The sequence below is a fragment of the Phaethon aethereus genome (genome assembly GCF_964289735.1).
Source record: "Phaethon aethereus genome assembly, chromosome: 1".
NCBI lineage: Eukaryota > Metazoa > Chordata > Aves > Phaethontiformes > Phaethontidae > Phaethon > Phaethon aethereus.
The window spans coordinates 10245682-10259072 of NC_138575.1; positions in this window are offsets into that span (position 1 = coordinate 10245682).

Sequence of the window (13391 nt, forward strand, 5' to 3'; positions counted from 1 at the left end):
GGCTCTGGTGGTTACTAATCATATTTAGGCAGCGTATTCCCTTCTGATTCATAAAATAGTATGACTAAGTAGTTTTTCTGGGGTTTTGTAAATCCACACCCAGTGGATTGGGTAAGGCTGTGTCACTGTGACACATTTCCTCTGGCATGGGTTCTTAAAATTATCTCAGCAGGCTTTGTGCCTATACATATTCTCATCACCCTCATGCTACAACCAGAGTTATGATAGATATATTATTCACATCGTGTTATGAGAATCCACAGCCTTCTCATTATTTATAGGGTCCAGGTCATCACAGCAGAAAGTCAGAGAGCAGCAGCTGAAGAGTTTCATCTGAACTGATAGATCAATATCAGTCACATAGATAATCTTGACCTATGTTAGTTGTATTTTTAAATGTTGTCACATGTTGCTGAGTTGGAGACACATAACCACTGGAGAAATGGGAGGTCTTTCTAATCTTTTAGATCTGTAATCAGTGGGAGAGATGGGTTATCTTCCTCAGTAGGACGCTCTTAATCTAACTAAACTGCTAATTGTCATTCTGTGGGATTTTTTTTCAGTTTTCTCAACTGTTTCTACTGTTAGAAGCTGTAGCCTCTTTGTTTTCCTTACCTACATTCTTGGAAAATCATAAACACAGTCTACAACTAAAAATTAGGAAGTGACCGACTCATTTTAAAACTAGTCAACAGCAAAGAATCATATAATGAAACCCTCCAAAACAATTATTTTATTGAAATGGAAACCAAAACAAAGAAGAGCAATGTTGTGGGATATGAAATATTTAGATAATTTATCTAGAGATCTCTGCTATTTCCCTTATGCCTTTTTTTTACCCTTGTAGTTATAACTAGGATCATAAATGGATGTGTGACAATATTCTAGAGGAAGATATAGAGTTACAAAAAATTCCACAGATATTATATCGTTTGTATATTTGTCCCATCTTAAATCAGGCCAATAACTTAATTTCATATATTGCTAGTTCTACACTTGGGAATACAGTTTGAGGTAAGAAATTTTAGGACAAATTGGCTACTTGGAACTGCTGGAATGGAAACCAATGTTGCCTTTCTGCAGCTACAGTTCGTCAGTTGGTCAACTCAGGCTGGCATGCATAAGCACATTGAAAACAGATTTGAACTGAAGAACTATGTTTCATTATACTGCATTATGCTTTGATGGAATCTGACACAACCTTAAATGCCAAGTTCTCACTTGGCATGATAAATATAATTTTTCAAAATAGCTTTTTTTTTACTGCCTCACATTTGACAAGAAGATGTGAGTTTCTCTTTATTTGATATATTGTGATACTATCGTTTTATTTATTGTTATTATTTCAAATAACAACAAAAGATGCAGAAAATTTTCAGTCTGGTCCCAGATAGACGCAATACAGATGAAACAGATTCTGCATACGTTTATTTTGTACATTATTTTGTCCTTACCAATGCACAGCTCAGCCTATGTAAAATAATAATGAAAAACAATGAGGTAGATCTCATTATTTTTTTACAAATAATCTTGCAAAAGGTATACCCTTGCTTAAATGAAAACATAAATTTTGGTATAAGTTAATACTGCTTCTTTTTGAAAGATGTAACAATAATAAATACAGATACAAAATAATCTTGTCATTAAAAATATTCTCACTTCCCAGATTAAATGAATGATCTTTAGAGAAAAAGTCCATATACTGCCTAGGTCCTGATTTGAATACCTTGTTATTTATTATTTGAGTCTTGTAGTGTTTTGGATTTCATAATTAAATATAATGTTTACTGTCTTTATTAAATATTATATTTTGCTATATGTTACTTTGTTACTTACAGAGCATGATAGCTGTTTTCCTGCTCTTCCTGGTAAGTAGCTTTATAAATTGCTTATTGGTTTTGTAAGAGATGTAAGACTCAATTATTTGTAATCCTTGTATATCTAAATACAATATCTCGATACTGTACTTCAGTGTTCAAAGAAGACCTCCCTGTCATTTTAATACCACTTGAAGTTCTAAAACCAGGTTTCTTAATCCTATGGGACTGTCTGGAAAATAGATGAACTGTTTTAATAGGAAGGTTAGCATATCTCAGCTGAGTAACCTTTGTAGTTCACCCTGGCAGGAAGAGCCATTAACCACTTGGTCCTTCTCCCATCAGTAAATCCAGACTTTCAAAAGATGCTTCAGACTGCTCTGTGACTTAAGCAACAAATCTCCTGTTTTCAATTTTCTTTTCAAGACTTCAATTTTGAGTAGCCTGCAGGACACTGAAATCTTGCACAGAGTGTAACAATTGCTGTTCACCACATGTAATTGAGAAGCAGAGATCCCTGGTGTTTCAGCTTACTGGGGAGTGGATCCATGGAGTATAGCCAGTTTCCTGAACTATTAATTAAGTCACGGATAGAGTTTTCTACTTCACTATGCATCAGTTAGTTTATAATTCTTACAGATCCCCAAAAACATATCTGTCCACATCTCATGGAGCAAAATTTTTTCAACCTATATATTGAAATAACATATGTCCTTCACCAGCAGCAAGTTGCATTGTTTGCCTGCAGTCATAAGTAGCTGCACTTATTCAGAGAGAATGTGATTTCACAGCTAAAAAAGGCTGTCCACTTTTCTCCTACTCAGTGTATTCAGTTGACTAACTAAATCCTGGTTTAACAAAAGGGATTGTAATGCCATACAAAAGTGGGGCCTCCAGAGTAGAAAGTCAGTATCAGTATTGGAAGAGTTTGCTTAGGAGATTGCACAGCCTGGTTTGCAGCAACTATTGTTCTAATAAGAGTATGTCTTGTCTCAACCTGTACATTTTGAAGTGATTGATTGTAAAAAGATGTTTGGGCAAGCGTGCAATAAGCCCTGAGCAAATTTCATCCACACCTGGCTGTTTCTATAACCTTTCTACATAAGAGAAACCTGAACAGTTTGAGACAAATTGTGTGATCTGGCTTAACTATTTGTTCTAAAGTATTGGTACAAACACAGTTTCACAACTTCTGTGTGATAAATCAATGTAAAGCAGTACAGTAGGAATTAGGTCTGATGACAACGATGATAATTTTATTCTTTAATGAATGTTATTATGTAAAATAAGTCTAGTTTACACCTGGCATTTCAATCACCGTACCTTGAACACTTTTTTTGCTGGAGTGACTACACTCTTATTCATGAAGCAAATATTTCAGTCACACCACGATTTTCTTCTCTCTAAAAGTAGTTTTCCAATTTGAGATACTGAGTAATCCAGGAATTAAACTTTCCTTGTTATACTACATGTGCATAATTTTCTACTTACATTTTCTCTGCTTATGCCAGGTACTGCGATTTCCCAGTACTCAATTTTAATATGATCAGACTAACATCCATTGCCACTCTGTGCAAATTAAATTGCATCCAACTTGTACATCCATTGCAATTTACATTATCATTCAATGTAAATTGACATATCATCCACAAATTCACTGAATCTACATTGATTTCACTATTTTACATCAGTGTAGGCTTCCTTAGATTTGCAGAGATGTGCACATGTGCACATGTGTAGTGATGGATGATGATGAAGTGGAAGACCGTTTCCCAAAAGATTTCACAAAACCATTATGGTATTTTGTTTTTAAAAGATTATATTCAAATAATAACCAACTGAATTAGAGTGTAGCAGATATTTTTTCTGTATGAAAGTGAACATAGTTCTTACCAAAAGTGCTCATCATCCTGGCAAAGATAAGAATTTTACAAGACCAGTTGGAAGAAGAAACAGTTGGAATCATAATCCCAGTCACACTAATTCTTCTTCAGATTCAATTTGTAGAGAAATTTCTAGTCACTCTCTCTTTAACTTTAAAATAGGTGTGAAAAGGAAAGTCTGCAATAAAGCAAGTCACCCTACATGTGCCGGTATGGATTAATAATTATTTTTATTTTACCCCAGCAAAGGATATATCCAGCCAGAAAGTTGGAAGGGAATAGGGAGGCAGGCATACAGTACTGCAACTCTGGATTAGCTAAATAGGCTTGGACAAGGTTTTACAAGAGCTGGTGGAGTCCTTTGCTCTGTCTGGGACCTGGTGTATCACCAGGAACAACCTCTCGTAAAGGCTGGCATCAGCTTGACATTTTCAAATTCACTTGTAACTGAGGCAATCATCACACCTGGCTACCAAGTGCAGCGTTGTGCTTATCATTTTCACTCAATCTTTGGCCTCCTTCATGAATCCAACAAGGAAAGATTTATTCGCTAAATTTACTAATAATTTAAGTCAGTAAAGTAAAGACAAACTCTCCATTGTGCTCAGTATCTCACAAACATGTATTAACCACCCCCCCCCCCCAAAAAAAGAAAGGGTGTAGAGTCATTGGTCTTCCAGTTTAGATGGAAATGCCTAAACATCAATTAGGAAATCTACTACCTACCTGCAAGATCGTTTTCACAGCTACTGAAGCCAAATTAGAGGCATACAATTTAAAAGCCTCATAATCTAGATTTTCCGTTTGTCCCAATGGATACTGATGTATAATTTTACAAGGCTGTCTGCATCTATCTAGATGGTGAAAACTGACCTCACTAATTGGTATATGTGAAAATATTATATGTCTGTTCAGCTGCATACTGTTAGTTATTTTAATCTTTTTTAGCTGATATGAAGACATCATTCTGTCTTTGGGTTCTCATATATATTGATTAAAAAATATTAACGTTTTCTTAATAAACTTACATGTCTAAATACAAATATTTATCTAGCATTGCCTATGATATGGCATTTCCTATGAGAATATCACGGGTACAAGAAAGAGCCTTTTCATATCTCTGACTATTGAAACAATACAAACTCTACTGTGCACAGGGTGGGGATAGATAGTTATAATGTTCTTGTATAACTTTCAAATTTCTGGGCCATGTCTTATTTTGCATAATTCAGTGCAGCTCTGTTGAATGCACACGCATGTACAGGCTTAGTATAATTTCACTGTCAATAGACTCCTAATTTATACAGGCAGTTCTGATACCCTTTCATCATTAATGTTCAGTTTTCATCTAATGCATTTTTTTTTCATTGGACTTTGAACAAACATATGAAATGTATCATTTCTAGCTGCTACTGCAGCTGAAATTTACTGAATTTAAAAAGAAAGAAAAAAAAGTAGGAAGTTTTATCCTGTTTAACCGCAGCGTATTTTTTCCATCCTCAGAGGAAAAAAAAACTTCTGGTTGAAAAGGATACTCTGTTACATATAGCATAATGTTTTCTCTGACTTTAATGGATTTCACTGTTTTAGAAAGCACTGGAAATGGAAAACTTTGGACACTAACAACTAAAATCACATCACATTGCTTTTATTAAAAGCAAAAAACTTAGGAGAGAAAAGTATAGATTTAGCAGTGTTCCTTTCTTTAAGAAGAAAAAGACTTCGAGGATATATTTTCTTTAGAAACATATGTAAGTATGCTTAATTAACATACTCAGAGATATTTAATAATGAGCAATTAGTTTTAAATTGAGAGAAGCAGCTGTCACTTTAATAGTTTGGATAAATCTAGGGACTCTGCATGCATTCAGTTTTCATATAGCATTAATGTGACTTGATATTTAATATAACACCTGAATAACTTTCTGGGATCCATCCAGCTATGCTTTAACTTTTCTAACACCATTCCCAGTTATGTTTTAAATTAAAGTCTTACATATATAAATACATAACTGTAAGTACAATGTTTAAGATGCCATGTTATAGAATTTTAACAAGAGATTCCACTCAATCCATTTTCATTACAGATAACTGTGTTAGCAGAGTTATCACTACTGATTTTCTGTTTCATAAAAAGTAAATACTAACGTGAATTGATTTTGCAATTATTTGAGGAAAGGTTTTTTTGATGGAAGTACCTGAGAAGTGGAATTCTTCATAGAAATTTTTTACTTCATATAAAATCAAAAATGTATTTGCCACAAAGAAACTGAACCAGTATGTTTCTTTTCAGGCAAATGCAACCTGAAAACAACATATACTTTTCTTCATTTAGCCATTTTATTTTGAGTTAAGCGCTAGGCGACGACTACTATCAGTGACTTGCATTTTTAAAGAAGTTTGCGTTCAAATGCTCAGATTCTTGTTTGGCTCGAGCACATTATAACTAAATACAATGTAACTATGAATCAGCAAGTGCATGTGTGACTTTATTACTGAAATATTCATGTTGGTTAACATTTTCAGTGAAGGTTGTGGGATTTCAGTGACCAAGTCTAATCCCAGTTTTGGAAGCAGTTCATAATCTGATTTTAGAAACCTCTAATCATCGTGTTATTATTGGGTGGTCAAAACCATACATTGTTTGTTAGTATTTAACAGAACTGAGTTTAATTTCTATGGAAACCAAAATGATACAGAAGCAAAGCTAGCAGGTTATTGACTCTGAACATAGCTAATTATAATATTTCTAAGAGAAGGTGTCATATTCTTGCTCAGTTCTAAAATATAACATCCCTTTTTGTAAATAAGAATCTCATGTTTTAATTTTATTTCAGTTTGCAACAGAATCGTGGATTGCCAGGGGCACTAGAAATGTAAGGTTTTAACATCAGTCTATATATTGATCTGATAACTCTGTATTCTTATATTTTGTCCTTCAGTTCCCTTCATATTTGTGTGATGTCTCGTAGAGCAGAAGATATATATGTTTGCAAATTCAAAAAAAGAAAGAAATACATTCTCCAGAGGTGGGAAAAGTGTTCCTCTACCTACTATTAATTTTTAATTTTTCTCTGTATCTTTTAACACAGAACACCATGATGTATGAAAATGGGAATATGTGTATTGTTTTGCTAGAGAATGCAATCTTCATCTTATCTGAGGCCTAAACTTTACCTGAGTTCAGAAACTCTGTGTAACCTGTTAACAAGTGTGTTGAGTTGTTCATACTAGTGAAGGAATTCTTGTCAATATTTTAATATTTATTATTTTTATATACCAACTTTATGCTCGTGGCAACGACTGTTTTCAGTGAGATCACTGAATAAAGATATTTAAGCTTAGGCCTGGAGTCAAGTGGTTCCATGCAAGGTCTTGGATTTAAAAGTTCTCCTTGTCATCAACAATCATTTAGAAAACTACTTATCTAATTAATGACTACCTTGGAAAAGATTACTAACATTCAACATTGGAAAGATCACCAATATATAATTTCTCTTTTATTGATCTTCTCTCTACTTGTTGCAGCATTTTGTCTTCTAACCCCATTTAGTTCTGGAGATCTCCTTGAAGATCTAGAAATAGATTTATAACTAGAGATTTGGAGGATCTAAACTGAATTGAGAATTTGGAGATTTAGAACTAGAAAGTTCCATTTTGAAAGGAGCCACAGTACAAGAGTTTTCATCTTCTCACTTACTGATAAAGGTACTTGCTCTTGGAAGTGTTATCACTAATAAATAACTGGGAGTACAATTCTTCTTATGTATTCGTTACTATTTGGTGTTCTTCTAAGGAAAACAGGTACTTTATTCAGTCCACTGTACACATATTCTGCTGAAGTTTTTTAACTTTTCATACACAGAGAGAACACTTCCATTACTTTTTCCTAGCTTATTTTTATATTGTTGTGAGCTCTGACATGGGTCTTTTCTTGCTCTTGAATCTCTCTTTAACTTTACTTTGGGACTTCAGCTTTGGTCCATGGTCATTAGCTACTGGGAAGTACTTCACCAGGTGGCCATCACTGTTAAGTATTCACACAGCTCCAGCGGGCAAAGCTAGAATCATTGCGACGCGTATGAGAAACCAGGTTAAAGATATACAATGATCAGAAAAGATAAAAAAAAAAAAAAAAGGAGAAGAAATTAGAAGAATCCAAGCTTTTAGCCATTAAAACATTACCTGGACACCTACCATGTAACCCACTGAACACTCATGTTACTCTCCTCAGTCAAATAGGTATGTTAATTCACCAGATTCAGGTAGTATCTTGTATATCATCTCTTGTATATCAATTAGTCTTAAATATAAAAAGCTTTTCAAAGCTAAACCAAGCTCTTTTTATTTATTTTTTTTTTATCTTTGGGCGGGTTATTTTAAATATTGGTTTAATGAGAAATTATTTAGTTAGGAACATGGAAAGTAAAGAAGAGAATAAAGCTTGTCTACTAATTGGAAAATATCTTGAGTTTCATCGCTCATGTCTGAAAGAAACACAGCATATTAAAAAGCAACGTAAAAGATTTAAAAAACTGAAGAAATTTAGAAGTTATTATGTGCTGCAGTTAAAAGCTAGTTCTAATGGAAATATAGTGGGTATGAAAAGTGAAGATATAAAATGGAAGTTTAAAATTATACGTAAATAACCTTATTCAAGCAAGAGAAAAATGTGAGGACTTGATGTTGTCAGAATGAAGGAGATGCTTACAGTTGGAACTAAAATCTAACATTTCCTAGCACTATACTGTGGACATTATTTCAGTGGTAGTGAAAATTAAAATTATTTACATTATACTTAGCTATTATAGTTAAGTTTCTGTATCACAACTATATGTATTTTGACTTTACTTTTCCCTTGGAGATCTCAGAGCACTTCAGAAGATGTACAGCACTCATTAAATATATGGTGTTCATTTAATCGGCCATCTGCCTGGTTTACTCATTTGGAAAGCCAACATGTATCTTCTGCATTTATGCAATTTTTGGTGTCCTCTTCAAGACAGAGGTCAAAACAACATTGGTAGCTGTGAAAAGTCAGTCAATTTAAGGTACCCATGTTTAGTGTCACATCTGAAAAATTATTATTAGCCAGTTCTCTAATTTATAGAGGCAAGTGACAAGAACCTGAGAATCTTGTATCCCAGTCCTCTTCCCTTCCTACCTAAACCACTTTTTCAAGCCAATGAATTCCCCCCCACATTGCCTCCACCCCACGGAGCTCTCCAAGCTCCAGTGACTCTCAGGTATACTTAGTTAAGCTTGGTTGTTTCTTATTACAGAAATATTTTCTAACAGAGGACATAAATTCATTGAAACAAAGACATTTTCACTTTGCAAAGTATACAGGCTTTGCCAGTGAAGGCACTCTTAAGAAATGCATTAGAAGCATTTGTGAGAGACATTTTACGGTGTCTCTGCCTAGTTCCAAGATCTATAATTTGAAATCTATTCAGTTGAGGACCTTCAGATTTAATTTCATTTTTAAGTCACAAAGCATTATTTAAAAAAAAGCCCAAAATGCATAATCTTTTCTCTACAAGTTACTTCACCAGCAATATTATATAAAATGGTCATGGAAAATATTTGGGAGGGTTATATTCCATTTGTTGATTTTTTTGGTTTATTTATTTAGCTTACCTCCTCATCAACTCCTCATAATAATCAGGAAGAATCTACCACTGGGGAGAGATGAACTGTGGAAAATCATAATGAGCATAATTTTGGAAAGGAACTGGCCAGAAAGTAATGAAGTGGAAATATTCTACAGCAAGGAGCACTATCATTAAATAAATATAGGATGAATTTTCTGTTGTTCTATTTGTCCTCTCTTTCGTGAACAAATGCCTCATTAAGGCCAGCAACCACTAGAAGTTTGATTTTAGAAGGTATTTAGACAAATATAAGACAATACGGGAACAACAGAGAAGTCAAATCCTGCTTCTCTGTTAGAATCTAAATCGAACAAAACTGGAATAAATTATGTATACTACTATATCCTCAGTGTGAGATATGAGAGGATGAGGCAGAATAAAAAAGAAGACATCTCAAGATATTGAGATGATTCAATATACTGATTCAATAAAAATTCAGGTACTCCAGTACTTAATAGACACTCTTGTCCTCTGCAACAAAGACTAAGGCCCTATGTTAGCGTACAGTCAGCCTTTATATGTTTAAGTTATGTACCTCAGTAGACTGAAAACAGCCATCGCTCTGACAAATATACTATTTAAAGTCAGAAATAAGCTCATGAATTGCACTGCTCTAGTCAACAGGAAAAAAGGGGAAACATGATAGTCCCAGTCCTCAGGTAACTAATGGCTTCAGATATCTGTAAGACAAGACCATGAGCCTTTTTATTTTTTAAAAGTAATCATCTACTTTTCAGATAGAGAAGAGGTCTCAATTTTCCTGTCTTGACATAGCTTCATTCCCACCTAAGTTAATAGGTAGAACATTATTTATTTGAGATATAAGTGGTTTGAATTCTGCTTCCTTCCTTGGCTGATGATAATTCAACCTTTTGTCCTACACCTCCAATAGAGATTTTTTTTATTGTGTTGGGAACCCTCACCTCTACTCCCACTGCAGCTATCACTTTTATAAAAACATTTGAGTTGTTCAAAAGAGAATACAAGTGAAAGTTAGGCTCTCGTATGGTAACCTGAATGTTGCAGTAATGCCCTGGGCTAAGGAAATTCTGGACATCCAGAACCTGAAGTCCTCTGCATATTTAGGTGGTTGTCTACCTACCCACTTTGAGTATTTCAAGCTAAACTTCTAACTAGTTTTCACTGTTATCTTCATCGCTGAATTTCATTACACAGCTAGTAAAAAATACAGGTGTCATCTGTACTGTAGCACTTAATTTAGCTTTCTCTGAGACTCCTGTAACCCTGCCTTGCTTTTCACATTAATTCCTATTTTAAATTCTGAACAGGAACACAGTCATTTAAAAGTGTGCAAGAATGTTAATATATTATTAAGTTCTAATAGGTTATTCTCAGAGCCTTACAAATAGCATTTGCAGTGAAAATATGAGTCTGGGAGAGGCAGATCCTGCTTATCTGCTAACTGATTCAGACTGGAGATTTGATGACTCAGAAGTTCAATTTTAATTGCTTTGAAGACTTTTCATCTTTCAGAGGCCTGTTCTGAAAAAGAAAGTTTGCTTTTGCTGACAAATGAGAAAAAAACCAAAAACAATTGATAAGTGCATTAAATAAAATAATGTCTGGACACTATGTTTTCCTTTGGTCTAGATCTCTATTAGCCAATGTCAGTTCCTGGGAGACTTGCTGCCAGTAGCTAGTTATATTTGTTTATTTATATATCAGTAATGTGTTTAATTCTCGAATCACTGAAACCCATGTGCAGTTTAAAGTTTCTTCTGGGCTCTCTACCCCGGTCTTAATGAGAATGGTTAGATTAAGAATAAGAGCTAAATAACCACACAAAAGGGTAAAAGCAGGACAACCCACAACTGCTTTGTATTCCTTCATGAGCTTCCCAGACTGGCAGGGCTGCCTGCCCAGCCCAGGTAACAAGGTGCAGATGGGGAATTAACACTGTCTTTGGTTCAGTTCCTCCACTCGCTGGCTAATGTAGCTGAGCTGGCATGGAGGTGGGACAGTAATTTATTTCTGGAAAAGACCATAAGCAAAAGGAAAGGCTGCTGGAGCAAGGAGGAAGCAAGGGAGAAATTATGACTCAGAGGGATGTCTGTGAGTCATAGTGTTTCCCTGGACTGCCCAGGAGTTACATGCAGCCTCCTACTTGGACTGAACATAAAGGTATAATCTACTCCAACAGCAAAGGGAGCACTGAGAACTTAAGTTTAGAAGTAAGGGTTTGCAAAGAATGACTTCGTAATGATGTTTGTGTTTTCATGTGCTTTCAACTCGAGTTGAGGGCATCTGAAGTAACTCTGATGAAGTCATTAGCAAATCTGAGATCATGATTCTGCTTCATTCCTTCAGTTGTGCTCATTATGAATGCTTTGAGCATCCTGGTCTAGTGGAAGGTGTCCCTGCCCATGGCAGGGGGATTGGAACTAGATGATCTTTAAGGTCCCTTCCAACCCAAACCATTCTATGATTTTAAGTACAACTACAACTGTATGCATCAGAATAGAAACATAAGTTTTCCACTCTAGGACGTTTACAGGCTCACTGATGGACACCTGCCAGCTGAAACTGAGTTTTAAACACCCATTTAGTGACAGTGCAGCTGGGTGTTTCTACAGCTTCAGTCTAGAGGAGACTTTCAAGGGTCCCTGTATTTCAGGGTATGTTGAAATGCATTCACGTTCAAATGTTCTAACAGAGCTAAAATGTTAACATTTCTGTGAATATATCTACAAAGAAATACACTTTTGTGTATTTCCACAGTTATCCATGATAAATCACTTCAGCTCAATGTTAATCCATTTCTCCTTAGGATGGCAGTTAGACTTAACCAGTGTTCTGAATAAGGATTCTCATATGAATCAGAGCATACACCTAAAAAAAGACTTTTTCTTTGCCTTACTGAATAGCTGCCTTAGTAAAAGAAGCAAAATATGGAACAGCTTGTGCCTCCCAGTTCCAGTGCCTTATTCTCATAATCTGAAAAACAGTTTATTCTCTTCGTACATGTGATTTGCTTTTACATCAAGATAGGGAACCGGCACTTCAGTCTTTGATCTCTATCACAGTCTGAGCAGCACAACTAAGAACTGGACCTAACAGACCGCCAAGCATTAAAAAACTTCAGTGATTCGCTGTAAGAATGTTTATAAAAGCCCCTTAAAGCTCCAGTAGCATTTCTAGTAAAACAGGAGGAAAGTGTATCCTTGAATTGATACAATCCAGCGTCAGGTAATAATTTGGTGCTCTTGAAACTTAGGGAGAACCCAAATGAGGCACTGGGTTCCAGATGCACATTTAAAATAAATACCTGGGCATTACATAAAAGTGAAATAGCTGGTAGCTTAATGTTCCTGTGATCTTATAGTCTTCTGATACAGTAAGATGAAGATAACAGTGTGTGCATTTGTGTTTATGTGTTTATATGTACACTGATGTAGTGTCTATATGAGTGTATATATACAGACATTTCTTTAATGTGTGTGTTTATACGTATATACACAGATATACAGGTATGCACACATCTCTCCACACTTTTGGTTTATAAAGTTTCATTCTTGTTTAAATATACACTTTACATAAAAGCCCTTGCAGCAGTTGTTCCTGTGGAGTGGGTTAGCACTGCACCATATTTGCTCAGGGTTATAAACCTATGCACAAGTTGTATGGAGTTTTTAATTCACTAATTAGTGCACAATAGGTATTCAGTGTTTAGTTATCTTTTCTACGTAGTTTTTATAAATGTATAGTTTTATCATTCACATACTTGTAGTTACCTAAAAAAAGCAACTAATGTGGCAAAATTCTTATTCACACACAGAACAGAAATAGAACGTTGGTTATTTCTCTATGTACATTAAAGTATACATGTTTCCCATACCTTTAAGTATCACAATTTCATAGCAAGAAATTTACATTTCTAAAAGGAAGTTTTCTGTTAAAACATGGTTCTGTACCCCAGCACTGAGGTTTCAGCCAGCTTCGTTGTTGGAGTGGTCATATGCCTCCAAGGGAGAAAATTCCTCTTTTGGGGAAACAGGAAGGATAATACATGCATTCAT